Here is a 23,477-nt window from a genome sequence, read left to right as displayed (position 1 = left end):
TTGTTAGAAAGCTTTACAATTTACAAAGGGCTTTACATAGGTATCTCATTTGGTTCTTACAACAACTTTGCATGGTAAGTTTTATATATGAGAAACTGAGGCCAACAGAGGGTAAGTAATGTGGCCTGCATCATATAGCTTCCAATCTGAGGCAGGATCTGGACTCCAAGCCCAGTGTTCCAGCCACCACACAACTTAGCTATTTGCTTTTGCACGTCCAGGGCAATAGGCTTATTTTTTATGATCTATTCCAACCACCTAGCCTCAGTTTTTTAACCTCTAAAATGAGGGAGTTCTTAATCTGGTCATAATGAGATGCCTTTAAGATCTACATCTGTAATTGTATGATTGCCTGAATATACAAAAAAACTTATTAAGATATATGAAATCAAACCCAATCATACAGCCCTTTGGAATTCTTCATTAAAAGAAAAGAAATTACTTTTAAATTAGTAGGTAAAATGCTCAGACTCATTGATGTAATGCAAGAAGAAAGGCTCAAAGAGACTGTGTGCCCCCAAGGTTACACTGATTCCATCCTAGAGCCAGGAAATGGAAAGGAAATGGCACTCCTCAAGAAAGTAGATTGCAGCACAATCCCCTCTCATTTTGCAAAATATAAATGCATGGAATGGGGCAAAGAGTGGGGAGGAAAAAATGGCTTAACTTCATTATGGGCCAAATTCATCTGCACATATCACTGAATGGCCAAAAACAAGCCCTGTAAATAGGGCTGATTATTCTTTATGAGCCTTCCATTTTTTTGGTTACTTATGTCCCCTTCATATTGAACAGTCTCATAAATGTGCTCACCATGACTCATCCAGACACAAGGTTTTATACTTTCTTGTACAAGTGAGCAATTTTTATGCTTGGTCCCAATGACTGAGCTCTGAGTCAAGAACAAGGTACAAGAAAAGTGTGGAACAAGGTGATTTATCTGTGTGCAAATCGATATTTAATACTCTTATTGGTAACAGAATAGTGACAGAGATGGCATGCTCACCAACTTTGGGAATATTATAAATGCTGGAGGAATCATTAACATATTGAATGCAAAAAAGGGGATGGGGTCCAGACAGCCTGAAACATTGGTGCAAATGTAATAAAATAAAATTTAATTGAGCAAATATAAAGTTCCATATTTGCATTAGAAAGTTAACTTCACAAATATAGGATAAGAGAGTCATGACTAGGCAACAGTTTATGTTGAAAGAAACCCCAATATGAATTAGTAATGAGAAAATGATCTCAAAAAATCAATGCAGAATTAGGCCTCATTGTAAATCGGAGAATGTAAGAGTAAGAGGGGCCTTTGTAACTAAGTAATCCAAAACTTAGCCAAAAAGGAATCCCCTCTAAGGCATTCAAAAAACGACCATATAGCTTTTGCTTAAAGACATTGAGAGAGGGAACCCAGAACTTCCAAAAGGAACCTATTCCATTTGGGGACAGCTATAATTGTTAGGAAGTTTTTCCTAATAACCAATCTAAATGTACCTTATTAACACACATGCATTACTACTGGTTCTGCCTGCAGGGCTAAGTATAAGACTTTGAATCACTCTTCTACATAAATGCTCTTCAGATTTTTAAAGCTCAATGGCATGATGCTCTTAAGACTTCTTTTGTTCAGGCTCAATTCTTTAGGAATCATCAATTCCTTCAATCAAATTTAAGGCATAGACTAGAGGAATTTCACTACACTCATCATCCTGATTGGCCTCTTTTTATTAATGTGCTTTTTAAAGTAAGATGCCAAGAACTGAACACATTGCCCTTGATACAATCTGACCCAATCAGAGTATAACAGGAATAACACCACCATAGTCCTACATACTGATTCTTTCTTAATGCAGATTAAAATGGAGTTAGCTTTCATGGTTGCCCATATGACATGGAGGTGTAGTGTCCAGAAAGATGTGTTAGGCAAGTCTGCTTAATTAGACCAAGTCTGGGTTGTTTTCAGACTAAACATCACAATTTGGAAAGGATGCCAACAATCTCCCAATTCTGTCTAACCTTACATGAAGAAATGACCATTCTGCTTGTCAATTTCAAGCCCTCTACTCCTTCATCATTTTCTCCAATTGATTTTCCCCACTCTCTCTATTTTTTTTATTTCCCAATATATGGTGGCTCTTCTCTGTTGCTTACAAACATACCCATACCTATGTCTCCTCTAGCACACATACATACATGCACATATGCACAAGAAGATGCACACACACACACACACACACACACACATGCATGCACACACATATTGATATGTATACAGGAGGAAGGGACTAAGCATTCCTATAGCACCTACTATTTGCCAGGCACTGTGCTAAGTGCTTTACAACTGTTATGTCACCTGTCTTCACAACAACCCTGCAAAGGAGATACTATTATTAGCCCCATTTTATATTTGATGAAACTGAGGCAAGCAAAAGTTAAGTAGATCTCCCATGATCACACAGGTAGTAAGTATCTGAGGCTGGATTTCAACTTAGACTTTTTAATAAAGAATGCATGTATACATGTGTGTGTATTAGAACACATAAAAAAAAAAGAATACCTGGTATTCTGAAGGAGGAAAATCCTAGCACAAAATGTTCCATAAATATTTTGGCCTTCCCTGAGAAGACTGAATTTGTTTTCTTCTATGGGATTTTTACAATACCTTACTGTAAAATTTGAGTTAAGTATATGGTCATAAGCTCTACATTGTCTGATGGCCTTCACATATCATTTGGCTTCCACAAAACTCCCAAAAAATTTCCATTCAATTTCTCATGCCAATTGGCAATATATCACAAAACACGATGGGGAAAGTCACAATGTGGAAGGGATAACTATAGGTTCCAGAACCTAGAACAAAGGTTCAAGGTTCTAAGTATAAGAACTTATTAAGTAATGCATGCCAATTACATAACAAATTGGAACCATGCCTCCTCAGCTTGGCAGTGGACCCCTTAATACAGAGGAAGACATATTTTTGTATATTAAAAGAAACAATTAACAGGATGTAAACCAGGGTACAAGACTAGATAAGTTGATTTCTAATTGAAGGAAAGATTGGGGGCTTTCTGAGGTGAATCAAGAAAGACTTCTATCTGGATCTCTAATGTTTAGTATGATTGGCACATGTTAAGAATTTAATAAAGTCTCCTTCCTTCCTTCCTTCCTTCCTTCCTTCTTTCCTATTTTCCATCCTTCTTTCTTTTTTCCTTCATTCCTTCCTTTTTCCTTCCTTCCTTCCTTCCTAGTTTCCTTCCTTCCTTTTTAAATCCTTCTTATCTTCCTTCCTTCCTTCCTTCTGTCCTTCCTTCCTTCCTTCCTTCCTTCCTTCCTTTCTTTCTTTCTTTCTTCTTTCCTTCCTTTCTTCCTTCCATCTTGACAGGGTTTTATTCTAACCTCAAATTATCTGTTTCTATTTTTGTTTCTGCTTTGTGAATGCCTGCAAATGTCCACATCATCTCCCCATAGAGCACTAACACTTGAGGGAAGGAATTATTTCACTGCTACCTTTGTATCTCCATTGCCTAGTACATGGCCTGGCCCACAGTAGGAACTTAATATTAAGTGCTGACTGATTGAACTTTGGCTTCTTGCTCTTCATCTAGTGCACCTTGCCTCTGGGTGGCATGATGAATGGAGACTAACCTGGAATCAGGAAGACATGAGTTCAAATCTGTTCTCAGATACTAGTTATGTTGCCTTGGGAAAATCACTTAACTTCTGCCTCAATTTCCTCAACTATGATATCAGTATAATGATAACACATACTCTCCAGGGTTCCTATGAAAATCAAATGAAATGACATTTATAAAGCATAACGAAAACCTTAAAGTGCTATATAAATGCTGATATACAAATTACATATGTATGTTTATAAGTGCGTATATGTGTGTGTGTGTGTGTGTGTGTGTGTGTGTGTGCGTATGCTCTACTTTGCATGTGCTTCTCTGCTTGGTTTCAATTCTAAGGAACAAAATGTCCCTTCCAGAATAAGCTCATCACCTCCAAATTCACCAACACACAGCTAACTTAAGCCTAGAGTTAATTCTACCTCCCTTGGCCTCCTGTCTCCTATGGAGGGCTGAAGGGCAGGATGCCAAACTCTTCCCAATGCCTTTCTTTATAAAGAGCAGATACTGAACTCTCAGCTCACTCCAGTTTGCATCTGCTACTTTGCCTGGTTTTAAATCCATGGAAGAAGATGGGCCTGGTACCCCTTGTCATCCTTGTCACTGCTACCTTTCCTGCCTCTTTGTATATAATGGCTCCCCTTTTCTATTAGAAGCTCCTTGAGGGCAGTAACTATAGTTATTTCTATTGATTATATCCCTAGCACTTAGCACAGTGTCTGGCACATAGCAGGCACTTAAAAATGTTTATTGTATTGGATTTTATGTCTGTGTGCATAATAGCTAGTGTGTGTGTGTGTGTGTGTGTGTGTGTGTGTGTGTGTGTGTGTGTATTAAGAGAGAAGGAAAGAGAGACAGACAGAGAGTTATGACAGGTGAAATCTGTAATAACAGAGGAAACAAAGGTTCAAGCTTCTAAGGATAACAATTTATTAAGTAATGCATGCCAATTGCATAACAAATTAGAACCAGGCCTCCTCAGGTTGGCACTGGACCCTTAACACAGGGGGAGATATATTTTATGCATTAAAAGAAAGCAGTTAATAAGATATAGACCAGGCTACAATACCAGGTAATCTGAGGTCTAATTGGAGGAAAGATTGGGGGCTTTCTGAGTTGGGGTGAGGTGGGGTTAGTGACTTTTGAGAATTGGGAGGGGAGAGAGTGAACAAATGCAACTCCTTGAAGTCAGAAAAAATAGGATGTCCCACTCCTCCCACGTATTTGTATTTAATCAAAGGAATGTGGACGCAGTGATTGACTGACCAGTATGGCTCAGGTTTCAGATAGGACACATGGGTTGCCTGAGATGCATAATTGTGAGAAAACTCCTTGCATCAATCTTCTGGGTTTCTGGTCAGTATAACCTAGGTTAGACTCTTAATTAAGGGTCTTTAAACAGCAGGTGGAGTTGGGTCTAACCTCCCAACTGCACAAGGGTAACTTCAAAGAGTTTTCTCACAAATCCCATAATTGAGTAACATTTTTACATGATATAAATTGAAGTAGACCCGTAATTGAGTAGAAAGCTAACTGAGCTAGACCCAGAATTGAGTAACAAGGTTTAATCAGTGTGTTTCACTCAATTCCCATAGTGTATACACATGTGTGTACATGTGTTAATACATATGTATGTGTGCATACACACACATGTGTAGATAGAATATGTGTATATGTATGTAGGTATACACATATATGTATATGTATACATATTGCTCAAATTCTTCCCTTCCTTTAGTGTGAGACTCAGATAATACTTTCTCCAGGAAACTTTCCTAGTTGTCCATAACATTCATCTTCCCTGCTGGCATCAGATAGTGACCTCAATGCCCTAGACCTTTGTATCTTTCCTATGCATTTAACACATTATTGTTTTATCAACTTTAAAAGCAGCATGACATAGGGACAAAAGTGCTTTACTGTAATAGCAGGGTACTCTACCTTGGACACTTTTGGGTTGTGTGACCCTGGATCTGTCACTTATCCTCTTCAAACTTTGTTTCCCCATCTCCAAAATTTTGATGTTGATCCCCAAAGTGTCCACCCCACAGGGTTGTCTTAGGGTTAAAATGAAATAATACCAAACTCTTAGAAACTTTAAAGCACTTTGCTAGAGAGCCAAGCTCCAAGGCCCATGGGCAACTCTGAACCTCTCATTTATTCTTCATTGTCAAATTCTGTAAATTGGCTCATCTCTAACACCATACCCTAAAAATAGATCTAGTACTAATCTGCATTGTTAGAGAAAGTTTCCTCACTGGAAATTTCCAATGGCATTAAAATCATAACGTGTGGCGTAAATAGATGTCAGTCATTAGTATGACTATACAGTGTTCATCCTTTCAGTAGAATGTAAGTTCCATGAGGGAAAGCATTTCATCGATTTTCTTTATTGGGTCCCCAGATCTAAGCAAAGTACTTTGGTTATACCAGTTGCTTAATCAATGTTTGCTGAACTGAGTGAAATTGCATACATGATAAAACTTTTGTAGCCCTAGGACTATGCTCAATTTAACTTTTTCAGTCTTAAAGGAGATATAAAGCACGGGCAATTGGTTGCTTATTGGTGTCAGTAGGGAATAATTTTCTGGGAAAATAAATCAGGCTTTGTTGAACTGATAGAGGAAGGAAATCTATTCTCTGAAGAAGACTGAATCTCCAGATGTTCCGTCTGTGAAATAACCTGATGCTGTTTTCCAGACTGGGGGAGGGGGGAGTGTGAGGGAAGAGGAGCAGAAAAATGCTCATTGTTTTTTTCCTATGTCCTACTTCAAGTGCATATCAATTTGGTGCAGGGGAAATCATGCAGATATTGAAGCTAGAGCACATGGGTTCGATGAGTATGACCTTGAATAACTATGTTGTGACCTTGACGCAATTGATCAGTCCCTATGGACCAAAGTTGCTTCAGCTACAAAATAATAAATTTGGTCTAGATTATTCCAAAGAATTCTGAATGAATCTAGAACATCCATTTTTATTTTAAAATGTATAATACTAATTACAAATGTATACACACACATTATCATCATCATCATCATCACCATCATCATCATCATCACCCTTGATTACTTATTGCTGCCCGAGGATTTCTTCTGGACAAATGTCTTCCAGAAAACACCAGGTCTAGTCTACTTCTGTGCTTGGCTTCTGCCTTCTCTTCCTAATCAGCAGCCTTAACTTTCCTGATCTTGTCTTTCCATATTGTCTCTTCAGCATTCAAGATTCCAGCATGATAAGTGATTGCTGAACTTTTCAGTTACATCAGTATTATTCATACTGATTATGATACATTCAAAATAAATGTCTAATAGTCCACCTAGGAACTGGCAGATGCTATTGATTAGGCCAATATACTGGGCTGGTAGAGAGGCAGTTAATTCCTATGTAAAGAGTTTTGGGGGATATGGTCTCTCTCCTTAGAATGTGAGCTCCCTGAGGGCAGAGACAGGTTTTTTTTACCTTTCTTTGTATCCCCAGAACTGGCTTCAGTGCTTGGCACATAGGAGACCCTTCATTAATGCTTCTTTACTTCATTAACTTGAGTCCCAATTAGGATCCAAGTGAATATAATCCAAAGGGCTGAGCCCAGTTTATAAACTTGATTTCTCTAGAATGTAGACATCCCCAATTCTAAAATGAGTGGGAAGTCAGCGAAAGAAGCAAAATTACAGGCCAAGGTAGTCAGTAAGAGATTGAGAAGCAGGCTACAGGAGTTATCAGAAAGCTGATGTTTTCTTTCTTTTTTTTTGTCTCAGCATATGTCAGCAATGACCTCAGCCTTGCCCTGACCTGACATAAGATAGAGGCCAAGTTTTCCACCATCCTCCCCAACTTACCTGCAACCGAAGCACTATCAACAAGACTTCCATCTTTCAGTTAGGTCTTTACCCTTGTTTTGTCTATTTGGAGCTTAGACATCACAGGTGGTTCCTGGAACTCTTTGGCTGCCCTGTGCCTGAGTACGGCCTAGAAATAAAGTTAAATATCTATATTTTTAAACATTTGTATGTAGGTTACATTCATCTTTAAAAGATATGGGATTCAAGCTGGCAAATTTCCTTCCTGAAGGTATTAGTAAAACTGAAGCCTCTGGAGCCAATTTTGTGTCCTTTGCAATGAGTCCATTTTCCTTGACTTCAGTGGTATTTATCTCTACATAATGTCTGAAGTGAGGAGATGCTCAATTCTTTATCTATATTAGAAACTATACCCTGCACAACATAGTTTAGTTTTCAAACTGCTCAGGGATTAAGTTAGTTTTCAAACTGCTCAGGGATTAAGTTGACCTTAACTCCATCACAGGTTTCATGAAAAGCAATACTGAATCTAAGTTGGGTTTCATTATAAATGTAATTCAACTCAACTCATTTCAAGAAGCCTACATTTCAGATATTGTACTAGACTTAGAATCCAATACAAAAGTAAAAACGCTTTTCCTCAAAGAGTTTATATTCTAATAACTGTGCTGTGGTAGCTTGCTGTTCGATGGAGTTCTAGGGTCATAGATTTAGAGCTTAAAGCCACCACTCAGGGGGCCATTTCAATCCAAATCTCAATTTTGACAGCCAAAGACTGGGGTTCAGAGACCTTATATGACTTGCATAAGATCACACAGATAAAATATTTGGGCCAGTGTTTGGGGAACCTTCTTTTAGCATTTCCATCAATAAAATGGATGCAGATACAAATGGCAGACTTAGCAAATTCGCAGATGACACAGAGCTGGGGAAGTTTTCCAATAAACACGATGCCAAAATGGTGATTTAAAATGATCCTAATGGTCTAGATTGATGGGTTGACTGTAACAGATGAAATAGAGTAGTGATTAAGGTAATGTCCTCTAGGTAGAGCATAGAAGTACAGGATAGGCATGGCCAGACAGTAGCTAAAATAAATAAACAAAAGAGAAGTAACAGAGAAGACTTCTCTATTGGTAAGTTCTGAGACACAGGATAAAATCAAAGATAAAACTCAGCAATCATTTAATCCAGCTCCATTTTTTAAACAAAGAAGGAAATTGAGGCCTACAGAGTATAAGTGATTTGCAGAGATGAAGTGATACCTAGATCTCCCAGGCAGTAGGTTAAAGATCTGCGACCTTAAGCTGTGATTTTTTATTCCATATACAGCACCTTATGATGATGACATCAGCCATGATGATAGTGATGATGACAGCTAACATTAGTATAACACTTTCTGGTTCACAAAGCACTTTACAGCTATTATCTTATCACCACCCCAATCCTAAGAGATAGGTTCTATTATCATCCCATTTTTATAGATGAAGAAACAGAAGCTGAGGTAAGTTAAGTATTTGCCCAAGATCACAAAGCTATGATATAAGTGTCTGAGGTGAATTTGAACTCAACTCTTCCTGAGCCTAGGTCAAATGTTCCATTCACTAAAGTGCCTCGCTGCCTTCAGGGACAGTACAGCATCCAAAGCAAGGAAATCCAAAGTGTTGTACTCTGTGCTGGTCTGGCCATATCTCATATATCATGTTGACATATGGACACAGGGACATCAGAAGCACAGAGTATCCCCAGAAAGGGTGACCAGGATGAAGAAGCCACTCAAAGCCAGATCACATGAAGAAGTCCAAAGGCCCTCTGGGTGATTCTTCATCTTTAACATGAAGGGGTCATTCGATGTAGCCTCATGTGCCCCTTCTAACTCGAGATTCTATCATCTTAGATTTACCCAAACTGAAAAGAAGACCTGGGGGAGGGTAAAAAGCTAACCATTATGGAACAGGTGAGGCTCTGTCTTGCAGAAAGGGGGTCATATTTGTTGTACTTTTAAGATATGGAAAGAATTCAGAATAAGGAGAAGGTGGTGGAGATTGCAGTACAGTAGGAAGAAGAAGAATATAACAAAGAGAGCCATTCAACAGGAATGATCTATCTGCCTACTGCAAGAGGTCCTTCATCTCTCATGTATACCCCTCTCATCTTCACTCACACACCCTAGTTCAGGCCCTCATCTCTTCTCACCCAGACTATGGCAACAGCCTGTTGGCTGGTCTCCCTTCTCAAGTTGCTCCCCACTCCAAAGCATTCTCTACTGAGCTGTCCTAAAATATAGTTCAGCCCATGTTACCTCCATACTCTGTAAATTCTTGTTGTTCCCTTTTACTTCCACAATCAAAAATTAATTCTTCTGATTGTCCTTTGTGACTTTTTATAATATCCCTACCTTTCCATTTCTTACAATTCACTCCCGTTCATGCGCCCTGTGATCTGACTATGTGGTCTTCTTGTTTTTTCCTTTTATATAACACCCCATGTCCCCTCTCCTGGCCTTTGTGCTTATTGACCCCACTCCGGGAATATTCTCCTCCTTTATCTCTGCCTCTTACTGCCTCTGGATTTCTCTAACTCTTAGCTCCAAACTCACCATCTTTAGGAGGAAGGCCTATCCTCATCTCCCTGGTCTTCCTCCATTACATGACCTTCCTTCTATTCTGTGTATATCTTGTAAATACCTAATTGTGGTTTGCTTTCCTCCATAAGAATAAGAGTTCCTTAAGGTCAAGATTTATTTTGCCTTTGTTTCCCCACACACTTAGTAAATGCTCAGTGGCCTCTACTAGCAGGTGTTTTCAAAGAATGGTTTATCAGGGAATGTTTAAAACGTATTACAATATGGAGTAAGGTTCTAGAGTTCTAAGGGACCTCAGAAGTCATTGAATCTGTTCATTTCTACAGACGAGGAAATTGAGGCAAAGAGAGGTTAAATGACTTGGACAATATCACACAACTAATAAGTATCTAAGGCAGCATTTTAACCCTTTAATGCTTCTTGTCCCTAAGTACACATCCCTAAGCAGCGCACCATGCTGTTTCTCAAGTACAAGAACAAATTCATCATTATCTTCTATTTTGAAACTCAATTCTACAGGAGGAAAACAATAATACAGTTCAGTATTTCCAACATATCTTCAACAAGCTCATATTTTGTCACCCCCTCTTGTCCCTCTTATTTTGTTTTTATGGTGATATCCTTTGGGGGGCTATTTTTTAACTAGAGGATGTCTTTTCTCTTATGAGTACATCTGTTCCAGCTGCTGCTTGTTCACTTGAAATCACCCAGCCTCCCTTTGTGACATCATAATCATTTCATTGTCTGCCACTGCAAAGTCACAAATACCAACCTTGCCAGTCAAATCTGGAAGGAATATTAGCTCTCCTTTTAGGGAAAAAAAAAGGTAAGTGTGGGCATGGTGTTACCTTTCAAAAAGAGAGATGAAAGACACAATTAAAGGAATGGACCTAAGAACACATCCATGTTTTCTTTAAGATGTGAAAAGATTTTTCAGAGACATGCCTAGGATAGGACTGTGAAATATTCTTGGAGAATGCAGCAGGAAATGTGCCCTCAATGATTGCTTAAAGACAAATTTAATAGGGAGAGGTAGAAGAACCCCAAGATCAAGATTCCATGGGGAAGAGACTCCAAGACATTAGAAGCCTATTTGCCAGTATGACTATCACTGGGGAAGGGGAGCAAGAGGGGAAGGAGCTCACTAGGGGTGAAAGAAGCATAACACCTAGAAGTTTCCTTTTTTGACTCATTCTTGATGACTTCTAAAAATCAGCATACTATTATGGTTAGAGAGCTGTCCTTGGAGCTAAGAAGATCTGGGTTCAAGTCTTGCCTCTGATACATACTGGCCATATAAAATCCTGGGTGATTCATTTAATCTCTTGAAGTTCCAAAAGTCAAAGTCCCAGAAAACAGCATCCTACATAAGTAGGAAAATTTTCCTCATCAAGAGTGTCCCCATCCTATCTCACATAAAACAGACAAGAAAAGGTGGGGAAAATTGAAAAGGAATGAGTGAACCTTATTCTCATCAGATTTGGCTTAAGGAGAGAATAACATACACACTAATTTGGGTATGGAATCTAACTTACCCTACAGAAAAATGGAGGGGGGGGAAGGGATAAGAGAGTGGGGGATGATAAAGGGGAGAGCAAATTGGGGAGGGGGTAATCAGAAGCAAACAATTCTGAGGAAGGAAAAGGTCAAAAGAGAGAATAGAATAAATGAGGGACAGGATATGTTTAAGGGAAATATACTTAGTTTTTTACAACATGATTACTATGGAAGTGTTTTGCATGACTACACAAGCATAACCTGTATCGAGTTGCTTGCCATCTTAATGATTGTGGGGGAAGGGGGGAGGAAGGGAGAAAATTTGGAACTCAAAGTTTTGAAAATATATGTTAAAAATTGTTTTCACATGCAACTGGGAAATAAGAAATACAGGAAATAGGGGTATAGAAATCTATCCTGCCCTACAGGAAAATAGAAAGGGAAGGAGATAAGAGAAGGGGAGAGAGATAGAAGGGAGGAAAGATTAGAGGAAGGGGTATTCAGAATGCATGCTGTCTTGGGGTGGGGGGAGGGATGAGATGGGGAGAAATCTTGGAACTCAAAATCTTGTGGAAGTGAATGTTGAAAACTAAAAATAAATAAATTAATGAATCTTAAAAAAAAACATTGAAGGGCAAAACTTCGAAAGTACCATAAGTAACATGTTTAAAATAAAATATGGAACTGCTTTTAAAAAAGAATGTCCCCATCCTTTATCTTGCCAATTAAGTTATGAGTTCAGTCACTTGCAGCTATTGAGGGAGTTCAAATGCTGTTAGTGTTTTGTTTTGTTTTCTTTTTGTAATTTCAACAATCTGAAGGAAAGTCCCAGTTGTCATGACCTAGTTATAGCTCTTTAATCAATGACAAAGGGAAAATAGGGTACACAAGTCATTTCTCAGAGGCAAGGGGAAACAGAGAGCTCAGAACACTATGAGATTGTGATTGGGGGAGATCTCTACTTTAGATGGGGTGAGAAGCAGGTTGTGATTGAAGAGGATCTTAACTAAAAGACAGAAAATAGGAGAAGGAAGGAGGCCAACAGTTAGCTTCCCATTTTAAATCAACCACTTAATAAATTCACTTATTTCTACTTACTGAAGGATTATGAGCATTGTCAATTCTCTTTAAATTCCTCTGCCCTTGTGCACAGTCCCAGTTGCCCAGTCCCAGTTAAACTCTGATCATTATAATCTATGACAAATAGCCTGGAACTCTGAATGCACTGCCTGAAAATGCCTTAATGCTCATGGAACTTATATTTGTTGAGATTGTCCAAGAAAAGCCTCTATTTCAAGGAATATGACTAGTATAGGTAATGTTGACACTGGGTTTCTCTTACTAAATGCTAGTAATTTGAACATATGTGCAATAGTCAAGAGGCAAAGATGATGAAACTCAATGTAGAAAAGGGAAAAGGAAGAAAAAGAGAAATATGTGCCCAGGATTTTTCAGGGAATTACAGTAAAATGTAAGTTCTCCCCAGATAGGGATTTTCTGTATCCCTTGTCCTAAGGGCACAGTGTCTGGCATGTGTTAACTCCATGACAAAGTACTTTTTCCTGAAGCACATGTGTGATCATGCCTTGACCCTACTCTATAATGTCCAGTGGCTCCCTGCTGTCTCTAGAATCAATTATAAGCTCCTATGTTTTGCATCTAAAGCTCTTCACAGTCTGTCCCCAATCCACTGTCCCAATTGGAATATATTTTATGACCCTACCTCTACTGTATATTTAACTATACTAATATTTGGGCTATCCTTCAGAAATGATATTCCAGTAGAAAGATCATTTACTCTGAAGGCAATGAATGAAAAGCATTTATTAAGCACTTACTATGTGCCAGTCATGTGCTAAACTCCATGGAAATAAACAAATCAAGGAAGATGTTCTCTGCTGTCAAAGACCTTACATTGTAATGGGAAGGAGGGAAACTGGGGAAGAGGTCGTTATACAGTTTTGAAAGGGCTGTGAACTACAGGGATGTCTTGGTGCTAGTCAAGATAAGGTATAGGCAGTAACAGCAACATTGTATGATGACCTACATTGATAGACTCAGCTCTTCTCAGTGATAAAATGATCTAAGACAATTCCAAAAGACTCATGATGGAAAATGCTATCCACATCCAGAGAAAGAACTATGGAGTCTGAATGTAGATAGAAGCATACTATTTTCTCTCCTTTTTCTTTTTTTTTTCTTTCTTGTGTTTTTCCTCTTTGTTCTAATTCTTCTTTCACAACATGACTAATGTGGAAATATGCTTAATATGATTGTACATGTATAGCCTATATGAGATTGCATGCTATCTTGGGGAGAGGGGAGAGAAAGGAGGGGGGGAATATTTTGGAAATCAAAATCTTATCAAAGTGAATATTGAAAACTTAAAATAAATGATGATTAAAAGAAGATGAGATGATAGGTAAAGTATTAGAATCCCCAGTCCAGGTTCCAGTGGGTGAGTAAGAGGTGAGGAGAATGAAGAGAGTGGCAGTTCCAGGAAAAAATAAAGATTAATACTCTCTAGACATATACAAGCACTGAGAGACAGCATTCAAAGCAGGAAAAGGCTTTTAGGGGCAAGAACTCTGATAGCAAAGAATGCTGATTCAGGATTCAAGGCTGGGATGCCAAGAGTCTAGTTACAGAAGGAGCTCAGCTAACCAACCATCTCATCAAAGACACTGTGCTCGGTGAAGAAACAAATGAGGATTCTCCAAGAAAAGAAACAGATCAGAAATACCAGAGACATGAGTTACTTTGACCACATGTATCACCTAAATGTTGATCAAGCATTATTCTATTCTAAAATCGTGTACACTTTTCCTGAAAAAGTTGTTTATTTGTAGAGGAATGTAGGTCAACTTTATGATAGGGACGGGGCAGAAAAGGATTCTAGCTACTGTTCTTACCCACATCATCTTATCAAATGGTTTGTAAGATATATTCTTGTTCTGTTGTGCCTGACCCCATTTAGAGTTTTCTTGACAAAGATACTGAAGTTTCTTGCCATTTCCTTCTCCATTTTATGGATGAGGAAACTGAATTAAACAGGGTCAAATGACTTGCCCAGGATCACACAGTTGGAAAGTGTCTGAGGCAGGATTTGAACTCAGGAGCTGAGTCTTTCTGACTCTAGTCCCAGGACTCTATCCACTGTGCCACCTCACTGCCCAATTCTATCTACTGGTTTAATATTAAAGGGAAGCTCATCAGTCAGAAGTCATGGTAAATAATTTTAGAGTTGTAGACCCACAGACTACATATATCCTTGAACCTGGTGTTACCACATATTACCCTCTTGGGACACATTACATAGTCAAAGAAAGCATTGTCAATAGAATATTGGGAATATAAAAGTACAAAGTTTGGAGGGAAAGTTTAGCTGTCAGAAAAGTAAGCAAGTATGGATAGAAAGGACAGGATGAGTTCTAAGACAACAAAAGTCACAATACTGAGAAGGGAGGGGAGGGCAAGGGAAGGCTTCCTTTGAATTTGGCTTGATGGTACTGGTGGGAATTCTTCAGGCAAATAGAAAGAGAAAGTACACTTTAGGCATAGAGTAGCTAAAAAAAGGGCACTCTAGCAGGTTGGGGCTATGAAGGGAAGTGGCCTAATATATTCAGGTGATTTATACAACTAGAACTTAAATTGCAAAGAGGACCCACAAGTTGTTGGGGTTTATTTACACTAATTAATTTATGTTTGCTTTTCGACATTCACTTTCATAAGCTTTTGAGTTTTACATTTTCTCTCCTTTCCTCCCCACCTCCCTCCCCAAGATGGTGTGCAATTTGATATAGGCTCTACCTACACATTCTTATTAAACATATTTTCACATTAATCATGTTGTAAAGAAGAACTATAACCAATAGGAGGAACCACAATAAAGAAGAAACAAAACAAAACAGAAAAAAAAAAGGAGTTAATAATATGTTTCAATCTGCATTCAAACTCCATAGTACTTTCTCTGGATGTGGATAACACTTTCCATTGTGAGACTTTTGGAGATGTCTTAGATGTTTTCATTGCTGAGAAGTGCTAAGTCTATCAAAGTTAGTCATCGCACACTGTGGCTGTTACTATGTACAACATTCTCTTGGTTCTACTCATTTCACTCACAATCAGACCATACAAGTCTTTCCAGGTTTTTTTGAAGTCTGCTTGCTCATCGTTTCTTATAGCACAATAGTATTCCATTACATTCATATACCACAACTTGTTCAGCCATTCCCCAATAGATGGGCATCCTCTGAATTTCCAATTCTTTGCTACCACAGAAAGAGCTGCTATAAATATTTTTGTATGTGAGGATCCACAAATCTTTATTTGATTTTTTTTAAAATTCCATCAAATTGTATTTTTCAATTGAGTGGGGCAAATTAGTCAAGGAAAGAAAAACCAAAACAGGGATCATTTTTTTTTCATTTTTAATTTTTTTTGTTGGGTGAGAAGGAAACAAATTTTTAAAATTCAAAATAATTTTTAAAATTCAAAATTTAAATTAAATTTAAATTTTAAAGTTTTGAATTGTTTGAAATACTTAAAAAATTTTAAAAACAGCAATATTGGTTTCAGTTGGCCCAGGGAAACCACTATGATTTCTTGAAGATCAGGGGTAATTCTGGCCTGTTCTGGGATTCTCCACATAGAAAATATTCTCTTGTGGATATGAGAGAAATCTTTTTTTTTCCCCTAACTATCTTATTGTTTAATTAAATATTGTTTGTTTTAAAGTAAGGTACCCTCTGTTTCTTTTCTAAGAGAAAATCATAATACAGATTCCTGAGCTATGTTTTTTGGGGGGCTGCTGATTCACACTTGGAGTTCAGAAAGGCCCCCATATGTATGCCATAGCCTAGATACTTGGCAAGTATTCCATAAATGATCTTAGTGTTGTAGGTAGGGTATATATTATTAAGCCCATTTTATGAATGAGTACATGGAAGATCATGAAAGGTAATGATTTGCCTAAGGCCCCAGAGTGATCAATCAGGAAGTTGTATCCATGTCTTCCTTCAAGCCCAGAAGATTTTCCATGGCAAACAATGTAACTTTACTACCCTTTCACAACCTCAGTGGTGCTGAGCCTGTCGGGATTGGCTGAATCTCTTTATTTTTTCCCCTTTTGCACATTAAAGATGACATGGAGCTCATGACACTGGACATATCATTAAAATTAAAAATGAAAAACAGGGATTCTCCTCTTGCTCCTTGTCTTGGGAGATCTGGGCTGGTTTCTGCTTGCTGCTTTGATTTCTCTCCCAATGTTGGGCATTCCCTCTGGGTTCTGTTACAAACTAATTCAACTATCCTCTTTGCCATGCTGCAGGACCTCTTCTTTAGATTTTTCATATTTATAGATGTTTGACAATGCAAACCCGAACTTGCTGGGAACAGAGACAATATTTAACAAAGTAGATGCTCCAGGGGCTGCCAGAGCTGTACTGAATCCTTTCTTTGGACAACACGTTTGGAAACAAATACTCCCACACGTGGCAAACAGGAAATATATCCTCCTATTTGGCTCAGCAGAGGATCTGGAAAAACAAACAAATGGAAAAAAGCCTAAATGGATCAGGCCCTCAGACACAGAAACACACTAATCATGTTCAGGGGAATGAGACAAGATTCACAGCATGAAGACAATTGCAGGTTTGATACTCTGATCTATTCTATACATTACCAGAAAGAGGATGTGCCACTTTTCTAGAAATAATCCAGCATCATCTTTCTTTGATAATTATTTATTTTTCTAGCTATATAACTATTTTCATGTACTGTTTGATTTTAACTCTTTTACTCTCCTCTCCAGGCCCTTCTCAACCCAGCACAACCTTCCTTCCCTGCTGGATCTCATGCTATTCATCTACATGCACTCCAAACTTCAGCCAATTCACACTGCTCTTTGACCTCTGATTAACCATCCACCTTTGTGCTCTTGTGCCTTGGCACTTTTGCTCTTCTTTTTCATTATGGGAAGATTGCATTCCCTATATCTCTTTAACTCTTGACCTTATATCTATTCTATAAAATCTACCTCCAACATCACCTCCAGGAAGCCTCTACTACTCTTCTTGCCTAATAATAACCTTTCTACTTAGACCATCCATTACATTGTTTTGCAAAGAAATTGAATCAATTAGTCAGTCAACAAACATGTATTAAGTAATTATTATGTGTCAAACACTGTGGAAAGAAAGGCAAAAAGGCAGAGTTCCTGTTCTCAAGAAGTTCACATGGGTACCTAAGCAGTGTAGCAGGTAGAATTTAAGGCTTGGGACCAGGAAGCCCTGACTTAGAATATTGCATGAGGCATTTACTAGCGGGAAGACCTTGGGCATGTCACTTTAATTCTCTGTGATGAGTTTTCTCATTTATATAATCAGGGCAATAATAGCTCATATTTCACAGTGATGAGTGTAGCAAAGAGATACCAAGCAAAATGCTCTTTGAAGTCATTTGGGGAAGATCATTCCCAACCAGTAACATCAGGGAAGACTTCCTGGGAAGAGTGCCTTTGTGTTGGGCTTCAAAGAATGAGTAAGTGAATGAACTGAGAAATTCTGGAATTGGAGGCAGGAAAAGCAAGGTTCACATCTAACCTCTCTCACATACTGAATGTGCAATGCTGGGAAAAATCATTTAAACTCTGTGTCTCAGTTTCCTCATCTGTGAAATGATGGTGGTAATGATCTCTAAGGCCCCCAGTTCTAAATCTTTGATCTTTTCCCATGACTGTTTTTTAAGGCTTTCTAATGAAATAATCACTGATTCATGATCCGCAATTAAATACAAGATCTCAATTAAAAAATTCTCAGATTTTTTAATTCAATTTGTTGCTTTCTGTCTAGAAAACAAACAAGTCGACATGTGAGGGACAAAGTCTACACAGAAATATTTTGAGATCCTTCTCCTGTTCTAAAAACACTTATTTTTAATCATTCATCATTATTAAAATTGGGGGAGGGGCGAGGGTAGGGTACGCTTGTGTGTTTCCCTGAGTACACAAGTGTTTGGGAAAACAGGGATGAAAGTCAAACATGATAACATTTCCTTTCCCTTTATTCATGAGGCCTTTGGAAACTAATGAAATTTATTCTCAGAATGGTTTTCTAATTGTGCTTTAACTGCATGGTGACATTTCATAATGTCAGAAGGATTTTGCTTTAGGCAGAGTGATTTTGGTCTCTGCAGAAAATTAATTACCACTTTCTGAATAAGCCACATTTTTATTTTATTTTATTTTTTTTCTATGAGTAAAGCAAAATTCTCAAGGTTAACCTGCCTTCCAATAGTGGGAAGATCTTAGGGATAAAGGGGAAAAAGCACACATCTGATTTAGGTCTAGTCTTATGGCCAGTTGTGCCCACAAAAACAAACCTACCATAGGCAAAAGTGGAGGTCATCCACTTACAGGTATCAAAAACAGCTAGTCAGTCCTCAGAAATCCAACAGACTTTCAGAATGTATTCCCACTGACCTAATGGGTCATTCATTTTGGAGTTCTGCCAGAACCTCATTTCTTTTCATAGGACTATAGGTCTAGAAACAAAAGATTCACCAGGGACTATCTAATCTGACCCCTCATTTTATTGAGACTTAGAGAGAAGAATTGGTCTCCCCAATGTCACAGATTCAAACCTAGATCCACTGAACTCAATGTCAATGTCTTTTTCATAGTATATTACTGAGTTTACAATCCAGTTACTTGTCTTTTTTTTTTACCTTAATTATATGCCCTAAAATCTACTGTCCACTTTCCTTTTCAAGGCCATGAAAATTAGACTTCATAGAGCAGCCCATTGTGGTAGCTAGGCGCAGAGTCAATTCTAGATGAGTGACCATAGGTAAGTCACTTAACCTCTCAGGACCCCAAGGCCAATTGCATGTAAGAGATATGTAACAAAGGAAAGAGTTCCCACACCAGAATTGTTTCACACTTACAAAGTCACAGGTATCAAAGAAAAAAAGCAAAACAAAACCCTAAAATTTAAAAGTGATATGTTTTCCCAAGAAGAAATAAACTTTTGTTTTCAGTTCCATAGTATTTCCAACAACTTAGATGAATTGGGATCAGAAAGACATGTGTTTTGCTCATTAACAACATGGAGATTTCATGGGAACCAGAAATGGTATTAAAGACGTGCTTATGAAAACTAAGTCAGGGAGATGAATTTCTCATTGAGTGTGTCATTGGAGTGAGCTATCAGACAAGGATGTTTTCTTCTTTTCCCCCTTATATTCCATTCCTATTTGCAAACTGCATTTCCTCAACTATCTCCATACAGGAATTGCTTTCATTTTTGTCTGTTAATTTTGGGGTCATTTTTATTTTATGATTAATTGATTTCCAGAAGGCTATAAATTATGTAACACACCCTCTGGAGCAATGTTGGTTTTTTTTTCAAATCCTAAAGAAACTGGTCATTTTCCCAAGCAGGTACTCCTCAGGGTTACAAGGGTACCCAGACGGTTTGAAGTTTCTACTACTATTTATCATAAGCACCCACTAGGGATGCTCCTGATTAATTATAAGCTAGATTTAATTAACTTTTAGAAAAGGATGTTTAAAATGTTTAAATGCAATTGTTTCAGAAATGTTTCCCCAAACCAGGGACACACTTCCCTTGAACACAGTTTACCTACTGAATATGGGTTCAAATTCAGGAAGCGTATATGTACAAGTGATAATTACTGGAAGTGTTTTTCTTCTTTCATGGAATCCTCATGAAGCTACCCTTAGGTGTAGCTCTCTGTGGAATTCTGTGGGTCAAGTGTGCTTGGAGAATACTGAAACTCTATTAGATTTATTCGCAGTTTTTCTTTCTGCTCCCAATGCAGATGCAGCTATCCAAATTGTTCCTGAGGAGATATTGGGAGACAATGGAAACTCCAGATCTTCTGACCTTTCATAGTTCTCAAGGTTATCATCTTCTCAACGGAAAGGAAAAGGAAAAAAAAAATAACACTGCCCCATCCTCAAGGGCAATTCCTTCTCAACTTGATTCTACTACCACTTTATAGAATTGTTGCTGAAATGCTCAGTTCTGAATTCACTTGTTGGCGTACAGATAGGCCCAGATATATGTCTGGTCTGTTCAGTCAATTACAAACTCTTCCCTGTGTAACATCATTTCTATTTATCCAATAATCAAAACATGTTATTCCTCTCAAATTGATTAAAGACTTGTTCATACCTTGTTTACATATTTGATTGATTGATTCAGTCAATGCTGGGCCTTCTGTGATTACATTAATTTTGGTGGAGAATTGAAACCCCAGCCCTTCCAATTAGATCCCATGTCTACAGCTTGGAGAAGGGGAGATAGATGGCAGAGATCTCTCTGCATGATTGCTATTTTTTTTACAGGAGGCCTTGCTTGATGTAATTGAATGAAAATTGAACAGATTGATTGAAAGAATCATGGAGTCATAGGATTTAGAGGTGGAAGGGACCCTCTCTGACTATCTAATTCTGCTCCTTCATGTTGCAGCAAAGAAAACTCAGAGTAAGAGTGGTCAAGTGCTTCATTCAATATCAATCTTCCACATAGTGGCAAAATTGACATTTCTAAAGCACAGGTCTGATCAAGTCACTCCCCTCCTCAAGAAACTCAAATGGATCCTTCTTGCCACTAGAATAAACTACACACTCCTCTTTGGCACTTAAAGCTCTTTGTGGGAGGTACCCACTGGCAGGGCTTGGTGGGCTCTGAGGCCAGTGTCCAGTACAATGCTCCCAGCCTGGCAAGAACATGAAGCTGATGGAGAATGAGATGTGTTGGCTGCACTACTTCAAGTCCTGGGAGATTTTCCTGGGCCAGACCATACTCCTGCACCTTGAGGTTCTGCTCAAGAGTTGTGGTGACATCCATGACCAGTACTATGACCTGCTCAGATTGCTTGAGTTTGGGGGCTTTCCCCCTGACAGCGACTACTATTCCTGGGGGGCTAGGTGGACCAGGTAATGCAGTCCAGGGGAACTATTTGTCTGCTGCTGGCCTCCATGGTCAAGTCTCTAAAGAACTTTATCCTCCTCTATGGCAACCATGAGTGTGCCAGCATCAACTGTTTCTGTGATGAATGCAAGAGACACTACATCATAAAGCTCTGGAAAACCTTCATGAATGGCTTCAACTACCTGCCTGGCACAACCATCTTACACAAGAAGATTTTCTGCTGTCACAGAGGACTGTACCCAGACTAGCAGTTCACAGAGCAGATTTGGTGCATCATGAGACCCACAGGTGTGCCAGACTAAGGACTGCTGTGTGACCTCCTGTGCTTAGACCCCGAAAAAGATGTTCAAGGCTGACGGGACATGAGCACAGTGTCTCCTTTAATTCTAGAGCCAAGGTGAAGGACAAGTTCCTGCACAAGCCTGACTGGGACTTCATCTGCCAAGGGCATCAGAGAGTAGAAGTCAGCTATGCTCAAGCAGTAGAGCGCGACCCTCTTCTCTGCCCCCAACTACTGCTGTGAGTTTGACAATATAGGTACCATGAGGAGTATGGACAAAACTCTCACGTGCTCTTTCCAGGTGGGTAAGCCCAGGTCTGGATGGGATTTGAAATTTCAGTGATGAGGCTCCCCAAGGGTGACCCTCTGACTAGCCCCATCCTCTTTGCAGATCCTCATTGGCATCTGCAGATACAGACTAGAACAAAGTGAAATGTGGGCAATTCAGTAGTCTGAATCCTGGTGGCCACCCCATCACCTCACCTTGCAACCCCATCAAAGCCAACAAATAGTTCTCCCTGGGCTTCCCTAGGGATGACTGATTGTGCAGAAATCCTGGCTCCTCTTAGGGTCTCAGACACCCAGGAGGGCATCCAAACCCCAGTGTAATTTTCTTTTACAAAACAAAATCAAACAGAGTCTAATCCTCTCTAGGCCTGGCCTGTTCTTCCCCACCCCCACCCCCAGCCTGCCATCTCTCTCCACTCTGAGCTGGATTCTGAGCGAGGGGAAGAGAGAAAGGAATGGGAAGGGCTTCTTAGAGCAGGGAAGAAAGCTTGAGCCCTGCTTTGGCTCAGCTGCCCTGACTCTCAGGCACAGGGCTTCGAGGAACTCCAGGCTCTGTGCCCTCATCTGGTGTTTGTTGAATCAATGTCAAAGCTTGAGGAAAAAACAAGCATTTTGCCATCTTACTCTGAGTTACCTCGCCAAGCTGCTTGCACATCTCTCTCCTTCATATATGTCTTCCCACAGAGCTGAACTGCTTGCTACTCCACGTACAAGGCGTTCCACCTTCTGTCTCTATGAGTTTGTGTAGTCTGGTTGTCACTTCCAGAACATTGTCTTTTCTCACCTTCACTTCACAGAATCCCTACCTTCCTTCAAACTTGGACTCAAGCATTGCCAACTACAGGGAGGTCCTGATTAGGTTAAGTTGCTAGTGCCATGCCTCTGTAAAAATGACTTTATATCTGCTAAGTCCATATGTTGCATTCACTTTTCTGTGTTTATTTTTACCCTCATTAGAATCTAATTTATTTGAGAATGAAGACTTTCACTTTTATCTTTGTATATTTAGTATCTGGCCTATAGTTGTTATTTAGTGAATGCATATTGAATAAATGAACCCCAAAAAATAAAATAGGGATATACAACATTGAAATCTAATTTTCTGAAAAAGGTCTGGGGGTTTCAGTGGATCACAAGTTCATTATGAGTCAAGATTGTGATGTGGAATTCAAAATTGCTAATGCTCTCTGGGCTCCATGCAAAGGGGCATAGGAATAGGAACTGAATCTCAAATTTCACTGGCACAGGGAACTCTCTGGTGAGGAAAGACGTTAAATTAAGCTAAGGTAGTATCTTCTCTGCAAATTATAGTCAAGAGAATTTCTCAGAGCACTGGGCAGTGAAGAAACTTGATCAGAGTCATGGAGGCAGAATATATTCAATACAGGTCTTGGACCCAGGTCTTCTTGAAGTCTAGGCTGGCTGTTTAAT

The 23,477-nt window shown here is 39.0% G+C and overlaps 1 pseudogene; it reads left to right on the top strand.

Annotated features, from left to right (window-relative positions):
• The first annotated feature begins 8,309 nt into the window (after positions 1-8,309).
• On the top strand, positions 8,310-22,101 carry LOC110222658 (serine/threonine-protein phosphatase alpha-2 isoform pseudogene; annotated as a pseudogene).
• The last annotated feature ends 1,376 nt before the right edge of the window (positions 22,102-23,477 follow it).

The sequence above is a fragment of the Phascolarctos cinereus genome, unplaced genomic scaffold (assembly GCF_003287225.1).
Source record: "Phascolarctos cinereus isolate Bilbo 61053 unplaced genomic scaffold, phaCin_HiC Scaffold_2;HRSCAF=192, whole genome shotgun sequence".
NCBI lineage: Eukaryota > Metazoa > Chordata > Mammalia > Diprotodontia > Phascolarctidae > Phascolarctos > Phascolarctos cinereus.
This window is presented reverse-complemented; position numbering and strand designations above follow the sequence as displayed.